General features: G+C 40.8%; 1 protein-coding gene across 7 annotated transcripts in view; it reads right to left on the reverse strand.

Annotated features, from left to right (window-relative positions):
• fat3a (FAT atypical cadherin 3a) overlaps nt 1-12,343 on the reverse strand; it is a 182,085-nt gene extending 169,742 nt beyond the window's left edge. For all 7 annotated transcript variants that reach the window (XM_061681170.1, XM_061681168.1, XM_061681171.1 and 4 more), the window contains exon 1: nt 12,229-12,343. The gene's annotated coding sequence lies outside the window, so the exon portion shown is untranslated. The remainder of the gene's footprint in view (nt 1-12,228) is intronic.
• Between the last annotated feature and the right edge of the window lie 462 nt (nt 12,344-12,805).

Raw genomic sequence — 12,805 nt, forward strand, 5'->3', positions numbered from 1 at the left:
TGTACAAAATAACTGGCTTCCATAGTTTAATGGCTGGTCAGTGTCAGCAACATTTCAAGAGTTTTTTTTGTTTTGTTTTGTTTTTTTACATTTTGGCACCATTTTCTTCCATTATGGAGTGCAGCATTATATATTATTAACAGTGATCTTAAGCTGCTCTGCTGTTTAGCCTGTCTCATTTAGGCTACCATTCATACTGCAATGTGCCTGCTCGCTGACTGCTTTCCACTTAATTCCCTGAAGGAGAACTATTACGCAATTATTTTTTAACAGTTCCCAGGTTAAAGGAGGATAAAGAATTACAGCACACGTAATAACCACCTGTCACACACCTTGAAAACAGGGAGGGGTGTGGGTGGATGGTTACTGCCCCAACGTAAATGCAGAGTACGGCATTCATTATGTGATGATCGGTGGCAGAGCTAGGGCACACACCGACGCAAACAGCAACACAGTTTTGCCAACTTAGCAACTTTGTCACCACTATGCATGGACTTTTCTGATCCTGTAAGCCATATTTTTTTCCCTAAAAGTGATAAGCGGCAAATCAAGCAACGTACTGTGATGTTAATGTAGACTTGTGGAGACACCACCCTGTCCAGATTTGCAAATGAATGATGCTTGCGCGATGCCACCACTGACTAATTTAACCGTATCGTCACTGCCCGTGACACTCCAGAGATCCAAGTATTTGTCAACAAACAACTAAAAAGTTACTTTTTCCTTAATATCTCTTCCCCTTAATAATCAAGTACAGCAGGTCGCACAATTCATGTTCATATTAGGGATTGGCAGTTATAGATTATTAATTTCAGGAATTTCCGTGGTGCTTCACTGATAGTGTAGTGGTACAATCGCCTGACTTGAGTGCAAGCAGCATGGGTTCGGTTCCCACTTAGTGAAGGTGTGAATGCGAGTGTAAACTGTCCCTACTGTATACTGTACTCTTTGTGCCCTATGATTAACTGGTGAGCAGTGGATGTCTTTCGCCTGACGTTAGCTGGGTTTGGCTCCCACTCGCCGCAACTCTTGACAGGGTGGACAGCATAGAAAATTTGTGGATGATTGAATGTATTTGTCTGGAACTAGGTTATGTTAGCCTTCCAGATGGGGATATAGTGATTTAAATCGTTTTAAAAGGCAATCCTAGGAAATACGAGGAAATAACGCATTGAATGCTTTGAATTTACACATGGCAGACTTTATACAGAGGTGTGTATGTGTTACAAGAAACACACTTGTAATTCCTTTTACTTACTTTATTTTTTTCAGTTAGCACACAGCCATTAGCGTCCCCCAACCCTAACTTCTTCTTCGTCTCTTTTCTTCCTCGTATCCTATCGATGCACGAAATCTAGACATTCCTCTCCGTAGTGCCCCTAGTGGGTCGACCGACAGACCATAGTATGTGTGACTGTTTTTTAGCACTTAATTGATCAAGAAGTTGACCAGTCTGGTGGATGGCAGATGAGAAGGCAGCGAGCGAGAAATGATCAGTAACAATGTGTATGCGTGTGACTTGCCTCGCCCTGCATGTTGAAGCCTTTCAAGCTCGCTAGCTTATCTTAGCTCACTAGCCACTAACATGGACGCGTTTGTGATCAATACATTGCTCAGCAGAGTGAGACTGTAAAGTGTTGTGAATGTGATTATAACAGAAATAGATATAATAGAAATGCTGAGAGCGTTGCTGATTGCGCAACGAAGTGAGATTCTTGAAGAAATATTCGTCGCTTTTGAAAGAACAACAGCAGAGTACGAGGAGGGGGAACCACTTTAGTGGTGTAGTTAAAGTGGTGTCGTTAAAGATCTGCGAGTTGGCTACTGCGCAAAGTTAGCTAGCACACGTTAACCTGGCCATAATATAAACCATATGCCCAAACAAGCTCATGATTACTAAAGAAACATTGACTTTTTGTCTTCACTGGATTAATATAAATCCATTTAACCTACCAGGTTGGACGGAGAGGTTTTGAATGCCAATATTTCAGTTACTTTTTAGGTAAGCATAAGAGGCACTTCATCCTCTGGGAAGAGTCTTTCACTCCAATATACAGGTACAAATAAATGGTCAATGGTCAAAAATAAAAATAAATTTTAAAAAATCATCCTGTTACTGTAAATGAAAAATATTAAAATACATATTAAAGTATTCTCTGTCATTCTAAATTCCCTTAAACTGTGAATTACCATCGTCGCTACACTGTTACACATTCCCGTAAATTCTACAGTTATTTGCCACATACCTAACAGTAAAAATACTACTACTAATAATAATAATCATAAGTGATTTTACAGCAATTAACTACAGTTTCCACTGCATCATGGGTTTTGGTTGACGTCACACAGAGTTACTGTATTTTTGCATGCAGGAGAACTGTGAAGCCGTGTGGCTCCCAGCATGCATTGCGCCATAAAATGTCGAACTATTGCCATAACAAAGATGTTAATCCTTAATGTTCATGAACGATAAGGATTAACGTAACATTGAGCATTGGGGCAACAATTTTCTGCTTTTGTTCAGAAGTGAAGGTCAAAGGGTGTTGGAACTTTACATCTCAGTTCTTTGCTGAATGACTTTCCACGTCAGACCTAACAAGCTATTGAGTTAAAATGCCACCATACTGCACTTTTTCCCATTTTCTGTCAGTAAGACCTCTTGCAAGAATATCTATCTAAGACAAAAAGGCATTGGCTACAGCGGGGAAAGGCCAATTTGTGAATATCTTAATCAGATATTGATGGTAAGGTCAGTGCTGACAATTGCCTCAATTCTCAAAAGAAAAAAAGGCAGAGGAATATATGGTTATTGAAAAAAAAACTAATTACATAGTTGGTCAGGGTGTAGTCCGCCTTTTGCCGAAAATCAGCTGGGAGAGGCACCAGCACAAAAAACAGGACTTCAATAGGGCGAATCTTTCTCGACACCGGTTTAAGAAAGCTCCCATCGCCGTTGACGGTCCACTGTGTAATATGCAGGGACAACGGGGAGATTTAACCCTTTAAACGGACATGACTCCCTTCGTACCTAAGGTGCGGGGGACTAGGGTAAGCGAGATCTGACACATGACTGACTTGCCCACATCCGCCTACTGTATCTATTCATCTGTTCTGGTGTCATGGAGTGCCAAGAATACACAGCAGCAATAAAAAAGTATCTCTGTCTCTTTGCACATTGCAACATATACTGACATACATTCTGATTAGCTGGTGAATGTTATTACAGAGGAATTAGAAGGTTGTAGCAATAGCAACATTTTAAACTATTGACATCAGATGTGGAATGTTCTTAACAATGCATTGGCATGGCACCTGTTACTCGTGTTTTGCCCGTTCATGGCTTGGAGCATGATTTTCAGCTCAATTTGACACACCTCCATGCCAGTTGTATGATCCCTGCATTGTGACCACGTTGTATGTTCATGCACAATGAGCTCGCAAATCCGAAATCATACCTGCTGTTCACTTCACAGACATAAAGGTTGGGGTAAAACTAATGCAGGACCAGCTCATCAATATTGATGGTGAGAATCCACATTCCCTACTGTCTCCAAATATGGCATTTTAAATTAGAACTTTCTAGATTAGCCGAAGTGCATTTTTTTAACCATTAATGACGTATTTTAGCAGTTAGAATGGGGGCATGTTGAAATGATGTTTTCTTCACACTGGCAAATACTTCATCTATCTTTACAAGCATGTGGAAATGAAAATGGGACACCTGACTTTGTGTTGCCCAAAACCTAGAAAATGATAAGTGGTGTGCATGATTAAACCAACCAAAGAGGTTTGGTGAATTTATTTGTACTGATAAGAGATAATGGTCCATAATGGTCCTCTTTAACGACATACTGTATGTATAATTAATTTGAGCCTGATAACAATCACAGCTTCATTTCCTGAATTGGCTCATGGTCAAGTAAATCCCAGTGGGGCAAAGTGCATACAGTTGGCTGCGGTGGACAACAGCACAAATTCAGACAACAGCCTCGTGTAATGAAATGGTATCTCCACACAGTAAAGACTATGCCATCATCATAATGGTGCATAATGGTGATAATGAAAATGAATGTGTTGTGTAATTTTGTCAGTGTACAGTATGCATTAATCTTTTTATGTATACCTACGTTGAACCTTATGTTGTAGCCTAATTGAAAATGTAAACAAGATGAATTTTCTTTATGATCACGTATACTGTATTAATCTACTAACAGCATTTAATCATTAGAATTGAAAAACAATATTGTCAGATATTTTTATTTCATTAAAAAAGAGATTTATTACAAAACCTATAATTAATTAGATTAAAGTTTTAATAGAGTCCCACCAATATTAAATATATAATCATCTTTGTCATATTTATTTTGGGGGTCTTTTATGCATGAACATTTACTATGGTTGTTGTTGTTTAAAATGACTACTAAAATGTGCATATAAGATGATTAGTCATAATACAGATCTTGAAATCATTATATTAATAACCATTTATGTAATACGATAGATGGGTGTCTCTTTGAAAGTGTGCACATTTACTTTTAGAAATCAATGAACATCCTCAAAGCATTAATTTAGTTTGCACAAAGGCTTGCATGTGATGTATGGATATTGCTAAATAAAGACAATTGAAAAAAAAAAACTGTCAACTTGGTCATAGTATATCATCTCTCAACCTCAAAACACATCAAACTGAAAATATGTATTACAGTCTGAAATATGAATGCTATGCTATCCTATGTTATGCTACGCTAGCTAGCGTTTATTGTTAGTCCTCAATATATGTGGAACATACAGAAGGCCGAAATTACTTTTCCACATAGTCAACGTGAACATGTAATATGTAAGGTTGGAGGGTTGGACTATGTTTGGACAACTTCAGTCAATAAACAGTCCCAAATTATGTTTGTGTTTAAGTACAGGGATGCACATAATACTGCAGGCCAGAGTGTATGAAGAAAACATCTCACAATATCACATCAGTGCTACCAGCATGGACTGTTTGGTAGGGTCGGTTACGTTCATACTGGAAATTCATACAGTTCACAAAATTCTGACCCTAGCAACACACAAAGAGCTGAGTCTCATTGTCAGCACTTCTCTGTCAGATCAAATCAGTCTGGCCATGAGTTAACCTTTTATCATTGAGGCTTTTTAAATGCAGATCTGCTGTACGGAGGTTGTCACACCATTCTGTTGTGTGCCAAATCCCTATACGACGGAGCCTATCTGGCATTTATAATAACACTGGGTTACAATAAAAAAAAAATTGGTAACTGATTTAGTAAAATTTTGCATTGCTGAATCCACAAATGACATCCGTTTCTCTTGTTCAAGTCAGGTTTTCATCCCAAGTTGTTTATTGATATGTTAAACACATCAACAAAAATGTGGCCATAGTTAAAAAAGTTGACCTGATTGAGCAAAACTAATGTATAAATACAGCGGCTGAAATATTTATTTTTTTCACTACATATATTTCCAAAGGCACTACTGACATGAACATTTCACCAGATGTTGGGTAATCCATACATACAAAGAAAGTAGAACAAATAAGATCAGAAAGTAAGTTATGCGTAATAATGTGAAATGGCACAGGGCAAAAGTATTGAATACGCCAACTGGTATTTATTTAATACTTTGTATAACAGCCTTTGTTTGCAATGACAGCTTCAAGATGCCTCCTGCATAGAGAAACTAGTCGCATACAATGCTCTAGTGTGATTTTGGCCCCTTCGCCCCCGCAAGCAGTCTTCAAATTGTGAAGGTTCCGTGGGCTTCTTTTATGGACCTTGAGTTTCAGTTCTTTCCATAGATTTTGGATTGCATTCAGGTCAGGTGATTGGCTGGGCCATACTAGCAGCTTTATTTATTTTTTCTTTGAAACCAATTGAGAGCTTCCTTGGCAGTATGCTTAGGTTCATTATCCAGCTGAAATGTCCACCCTCGTTTCATTTTCCTCATTCTCGTAGAAGGCAGAAGAATCTTGTCAAGAATGTCTCGCTAGATTTGCCTATTCAGCCTTCCTTCAATAATGTGAAGTTTACCAGTACTATTTGCTAAAAAGCAACCGCACACCATCATGTTCCCACCTCCGAACTTCACTGTTGGTATGGTGTTTTTAGGGTGATGTACAGTGCCATTTCGCCTCCAAAGGTAGTGTGCATTACGGCATCCAAAGACTTCAATTTTGCTTTCATCAGACCAGACTATATATTCCAAATTTTGTTCAGCAAATTTTAAACGAGCTTTAACTTGCTTTTTTTCAGCAATTGGGTCTTGCGTGGTGAGCGTGCATAGAGGCCATGGTGGCAAAGTGCATTACTCAATGTTTTCCTTGTGAGAACAGTATCTGCTAATTCCAGGTCTTTTTGAAGCTCTCCACACGTGGTTCTTGGCTCTTGGACAATTCTTCTGATCATTGTTTGTACTGTAATCTTGCGAGGAGCACCCGATCGAGGCAAATTTATGGTGGTATGACTGGATTTCCAATTATGTATTATGGACTCAAATGTGCTCACTGGAACATTCAGAAGCTTAGATATGCACCTGTAACAAATGCCATTGTTATGTTTTGCAACAATTACTTTGCGATGGTCTTGAGACAGCTCTTTGCGTTTACCCATCGTCAGATGTGTCTTGACTCACACCTTGGCAAGACCTTTTTGTCGGCCATCAATTAGGACTGAACCAACTGATATGCATTTGCACTGACAAGGGGCTGGATTGCTGTTTGATTATTGATAGATTTTAGGTGTTGTCTTGGCTTTCCATGCCTTTTTGCACATCCCTTTCTTCATGTGGTCACGTTTTTCCTGTGTCATTTCACATTATAACACACAACTTAATTTCTGAGCATATTTTTTCTACTTTCTTTGTATTTATGGATTACTTGGGTTGTTCCCACCATTCGTGAAATTTTAAGGTCAATAGCACCTTTGGAAGTATATTTAGTAAGAAAAATTGTGATGTGTTAAAGAATTATTTCAGCTGCTACATGAAACAAAATATGGATTTTTGAGTAGGTTTCACAGGCCAGTTTTATAGAATAGACTTCATTTAATCTGTTGTACCTCAAACTACAACTGGTAGACATACTGTAGGCCCTAATTCAAGTATTTCTTCACCACTAGCGGTTCCAACAATAAAAAGTGCGTTTAACTCAATGTAGAGTCAAATAAAATAAACTCACACCACTTCCAGACAATTGGTACATACTTTCAAGTATTTTCAACAAAATATTCTCTATAACAGTTAAACATTAAAGTGCTTTAAACTCTTTATACTGTAAATTCAATAACTCAAACTGGAGTGTGCCGTTGAGAGATGTTTGAGATTAGAGTTCACAGCGGACGCAGGCAAACACATCTCTCTGGGACATAATGTACACTTCACATGTATGTTCTTGTCTTTTACATCAATGATTTTGAAGAAGTTCCTGTACTTCCATCCTGCAAAGGCCAGTTTTAACTTGACAGACCGTCACAGATTCAGCACTGTTGCATCTAGTTCTCTTGTGTGGCTCTTTGCGGCGCTTTGAGGTTTGTAACCACAACATCCACCTAGCTGGACTCTGGCACTGATTGGCCATGAAATTGTACTCTACCTTTGTCAATCATCATTACTTACTGTTTGTGTCTGTCAACCCTCACCAGTCACCAAAGAAGGATGTCCATCCATCCATTTCCTACACCGCTTATCCTGACTAGGTTCGCCTGTATGCTGGAGGCTATCCCAGCTAACTGCGGGCGAGAGGCAGGGTACACGCTGAACTGGTTAACAGCCAAACGCAGGGCACATACGTATATACAAACAATCATTCACACTCACATTTACACCTACGGGCAATTTAAAGTCTTCAATTAACCTACCATGCATGTTTTTGGCATGTGGGAGGAAACCGGAGTACCCAGGGAAAACCCACGCAGGCACGGGGAAAACATGCAAACTCCACACAGGCGAGGCCAGAATTTAACCCGGGTCCTCAGAACTGTAAGGCGGATGCCATGCCGCCCCAAATAAGGAGAGTCTGAAAAAAATATTTTATATGCAGTTCCTTTCCTGTGCCAGACTGAGCTTGCTACATTGGATAACAGCTTAGTCATCCATCCATTTTCTGAGCCACTTATCCTCATTAGGGTCGCGGGCGTCCTGGAGCCTATCCCAGCTATCACCCTGAACTGGTTGCCAGCCAATCCCAGGGCACATACAAACAAACAACCATTTGCACTCACATTCAAACCTACAGGCAATGTAGAGTTGTCAATTAAACTACCATGCATGTTTTTGGGATGTGGGAGGAAACCGGAGTGCCCGGAGAATACCCACGCTGGCACGGGGAGAACATGCAAACTCCACACAGGTGGGGAACCCGGGTCCTCAGAACTGTGAGGCAGACGTGCTAACAAGACATGCTAACCAGTCGTCCGCCTTTCCGCCACAAGGAAATTTATTTTAAAAAAGATCTATGCTGTTGTAAACATGCGTACACTGTATTCCAGACTTTACAATCACACTTTTCCGAATATCACTTTTCCAAACTACTCTGTCGTGCTTGTTTAAATATGGTAACTAATGATCTGCAAGCAGTGTGCATTTGACTAGGAAGGCTGTTGCATGCAGCTGTTCTATACTGTACAGTATATAAACTACTATAATTTTCATTGTTTTTCTTGTTCTTAACAAGTTTTTTTGTTTGTTTGGTTTGTTTTTTGCATTTTGTTTTTGTGTTTTCCTTTTTGAAATGCAGACTTTCAATTTCTTGTTCCTGCTTTAGGGTCTGACCTGTTGCATATCGTAAGATTCGTAACAAAATCCATATATGAAAATCCATGAATGATAAGTGAATTATGAAGCAAATGTGTTAGCTTTGCCTTTAACATATGCGAATTGTAGGAGCAAACGCTATCAGCATATTCAAGATATTTATCTCATGCTAATGACTCTAAATGAATGTTGATGTTGTCCATCGATGACAAAAATGATACAGCATATTGCCATTGTCCTTGGCCATATGTAGAACACACAGTGTTTAGGGCTCATTGTGAGGCAAGGCAGTCTCACAAAAGAGGCAAAAATGGTCCCTACACATATAAAAATGACAAAGACAGACAATAATGCTGAACTGACACGGCCACCATTCAACAGCATTCCAGCAGTTGTTGAGAACAATAGTGCACACAAACACACGCTCAATCCAACCGCTCCAACACTGGGGAAGGAGCACCATCCACCAACACATAACAGACAGACCCCAGCTTGTATGGAGAGGGGAACCAAAGAAATCCCCCCAACTCACTCTCTCTCCTACACCCTCAATGTGAGGGAGGGGGGCTTTCAGAGTGCTGGCATTTGGCACGAACAGACGTTCACAAAGCCCTCGGGACCCCGGAGATGAAGGAGCAGTGTGGGGGAGGGTGGAGGAGGACGAAGAAGAGGGGTTGCAGTAATGCCATTTCCAAGCAGGAAGCCTGTGGAGCGAGCCGCTCAGGGAGAATGAGAACAAAACGAACAGAGGGATGGCCTCCCGCTCCTCCTCCTCCTCCATGTGGAGGTCAGTGTGCTTGGCAGAGAGGTCAAACACTGCAGCAGGGGATGCGCACCACCCCTCTTCAAAATCTGTACATGTACTGTACATCTCCAGCGATGGTTAGGACATAAGAGTCCCTACATCAAACCCATTCACCACAAGGAAATGACTGACATCTCTGCAACATACAGACATGTATTGCTCAGTTGATCTGTAAAACAAATTGAGATTACACTCTATATCAAAGTACTGTAAACTTGTTAAGAACAAGAAAAACAATGACAATTATAGTAGTTTATATACTGTACAGTATAGAACAGCTGCATGCAACAGCCTACCTAGTCGAATGCACACTGCTTGCAGATCATTAGTTACCATATTTAAACAAGCACGACAGAGTAGTTTGGAAAAGTGATATTCGGAAAAGTGAGATCGTAAAGTCTGGAATAGTGTATGCATGTTTACAACAGCATAGATCTTTTTTTCAATAAATGTCCTTGTGGCGGAAAGGCGGACGACTGGTTAGCACGTCTTGTTAGCACGTCTGCCTCACAGTTCTGAGGGCCCGGGTTCAAATCCGGCCTTGCCTGTGTGGAGTTGGCATGTTCTCCCTGTGCCTGCGTGGGTTTTCTCTGGGTGCTCCGGGTTCCTCCCACATCCCCAAAAAATGCATGGTAGGTTAATTGAAGACTTTAAATTGTCCGTAGGTGTGAATGTGAATGCAAACAGTTGTTTGTTTATTTGTGCCGTGCGATTGGCTGGTGTACCCCGCCTCTCGCCCAGAGTCAGCTGGGATAGGGTCGAGCATGCCCGTGACCCTAGTGAGGATAAGCGGTACGGAAGATGAACGAATGAAAGAATAATTTCCTTATGCAACCTTGTTTAAATAATGAAATAATAATTGGGTTTATATCCATGAGTATGTCTAATGTAAGTGAACACAATATGTATATAAAAATACATTATCCTCATTTTGCTGTACAATTAGCGTAGCTGCAAATACATCACACACAAAATGTGTGTTGCAACAGTGTTAAATACATAGTGTTCCATTTGAGATTTAATGTAAGCAATTTTATGGCTATTTAAAAACTAATTACAGTCTCCTCCTGCTGGGATGGCTCCAACCTCACTCTGACCCTGAACAAGATCGTCAGTAGAAAATGGATGCATGGATGGAGTCAGTGGCCATTCCAAGAAATGTATGTGGTAAAATCCTTCATGGGACACGAGGCATCAATGTGTTGAAACATACCACAGAACAAAATGCAAGAGATTCTTTTAAAACCAATCCAAGTGGTCAATACATTTTCAATCATGTATTACTATTGTTACTCATTACGACAACTCTTTGCTCCTTTCCCAAATGTCAGATACAAAGAAACAAAATCTTTGAAGATCAAATGTGGTCAAAAATTAATTTGGCAAATAGACAACTGCAGGCTCATTTCCAGTTACGTGCTACAAATATTATGTAGGCTACCGCAACAGCGCAAATCTACAGTGAGCCAAGCTGATCTACAGCCCAGCCTGTGCAAAGCTGGTGAAAGCGAGAGCGGTGATAAAGGAGGTGCAAGGATAAGAGGTGATGGGGTGGAAGAGGAGGAGGTGATAGGGACAGAAATGAGGAGGAGCACAGGCCCACCAAGCTTTTGCTGCTGTGCAGTTGTTTGGCTGCCTGCCAGCTGGAAGGTGAGAGATGGCGCGCTTAACACACACAGCAGCAGATGTACATACACGTATGTGTGTGTGTGTGTGTGTGTGTGTGTGTGTGTGTGTGCGTGCGTGCGTGTGATGTATGTTAAAATCACAGAAGCCAGGCTGTAAACTAAATAACCGCTTTGGTCACATCAGAAATTGGTCTCATGCATCCTGATGGCTTTTGCAGAACACCAGACTGTTCTCTCCACACCGCCAAAGCAGCCCACTAATGACTGGTGGTAACCTTCATGATGGAGATCCATGGGACATTTTAGACCAGCCCCAGTTGTTGCTTCCATCTGCTTGTCTGCAAGCTACATGCAATTCTGCGTGAATCACTATATGACCAAGAGTCCCCCCGCTCTTTTTCTTTTTTTTTTTTTTTTTTTAGGTTGATTGGAAATGATTTCACATAAAGGAACAGGGTTTGGTTTGTTTGTTTTTAAGCAAATGCAACCTAAACCATTGATATTCCAGGCGCTGTATCCGATTTGGAGTCGATATCCAACATACACCTGCCTCTGTAGAATACTATCAATCTGAGCGCTCCGACACGACATGCATGGCTTTACTTTTTAAAATTCCGCAAGGCCTAGGTTAGTAGTCACCAGTGATTTCAAAGAGAAGAAGATAAAAAAAACACACACACACACAACTGGGATGTGGTTCGGATGGCGTTAGCGGAGCTCGGACTCGGACAGTCCCACGCGACTGCGACTCAGCTCACTAGTCATCAGTAATCACCTCTCAACTGGTCTTCCTCCACCTTGTTATTCAGGACACACGTTGCTGCAGGACATGATATACACTTAAGAGATGTACCATGCCGTCGCTCATTGCGCTTGTCCGGCACATCGTAGATATTCATTTTCAACAAAACGCATCACCGGTTGCAGAAATCCGCGTTGCCCCCTCATTCATGCTCACCGCACGTTTGTGCGTATGTTTCGAACTTGGCGTGAAGCATCGAAGAAAATTAATGCGGCTCAATCCGCGGGATTTACCTGTGCGTGTTGCAGAATATCCCGGTGGAAAGGTCCGTCTCACTTATGTGCACCATTCAAACGGGTAAAACTGGAATACAACACCGACTGCTTTTTCGAGTGGCTGCTCCGCTGCGAGCGTCCTCCTCTGCTGCTTCGGCGCGCTCGTGACAGAGGTCGCGGCGCGCGCAGAAGGGCGCGGGCACAGCACACCCTGCCGGAGAAGCAACATACTGGCTTTACCCTGGCAAATTTCAATGAACTCATTTGAGCAATTCCCATCAAACACCAGGATTTCATTGAACCCGGCCTTTTCTAAACCTCAAATACTTGTCCATTGCAAAACATGTATGTGATCCATCCACCAAGCACATCAATCCATCTATTTTCTTTAAGGTTTATTCTGTGATAACATGTCATCAAACGGACCACCACTGCTCTCTCTCTCTCTCTTTCTATATATATATATATATATGTATATATATATATATATACACATATATATATATATATATATATATATATATATATATATATATATATATATTGGACAAACAAATTGGAATCAAACTCAATGACGCACAGCCGATAGAACAAG

The sequence above is a fragment of the Phycodurus eques genome, chromosome 7 (genome assembly GCF_024500275.1).
Source record: "Phycodurus eques isolate BA_2022a chromosome 7, UOR_Pequ_1.1, whole genome shotgun sequence".
Lineage (NCBI taxonomy): Eukaryota > Metazoa > Chordata > Actinopteri > Syngnathiformes > Syngnathidae > Phycodurus > Phycodurus eques.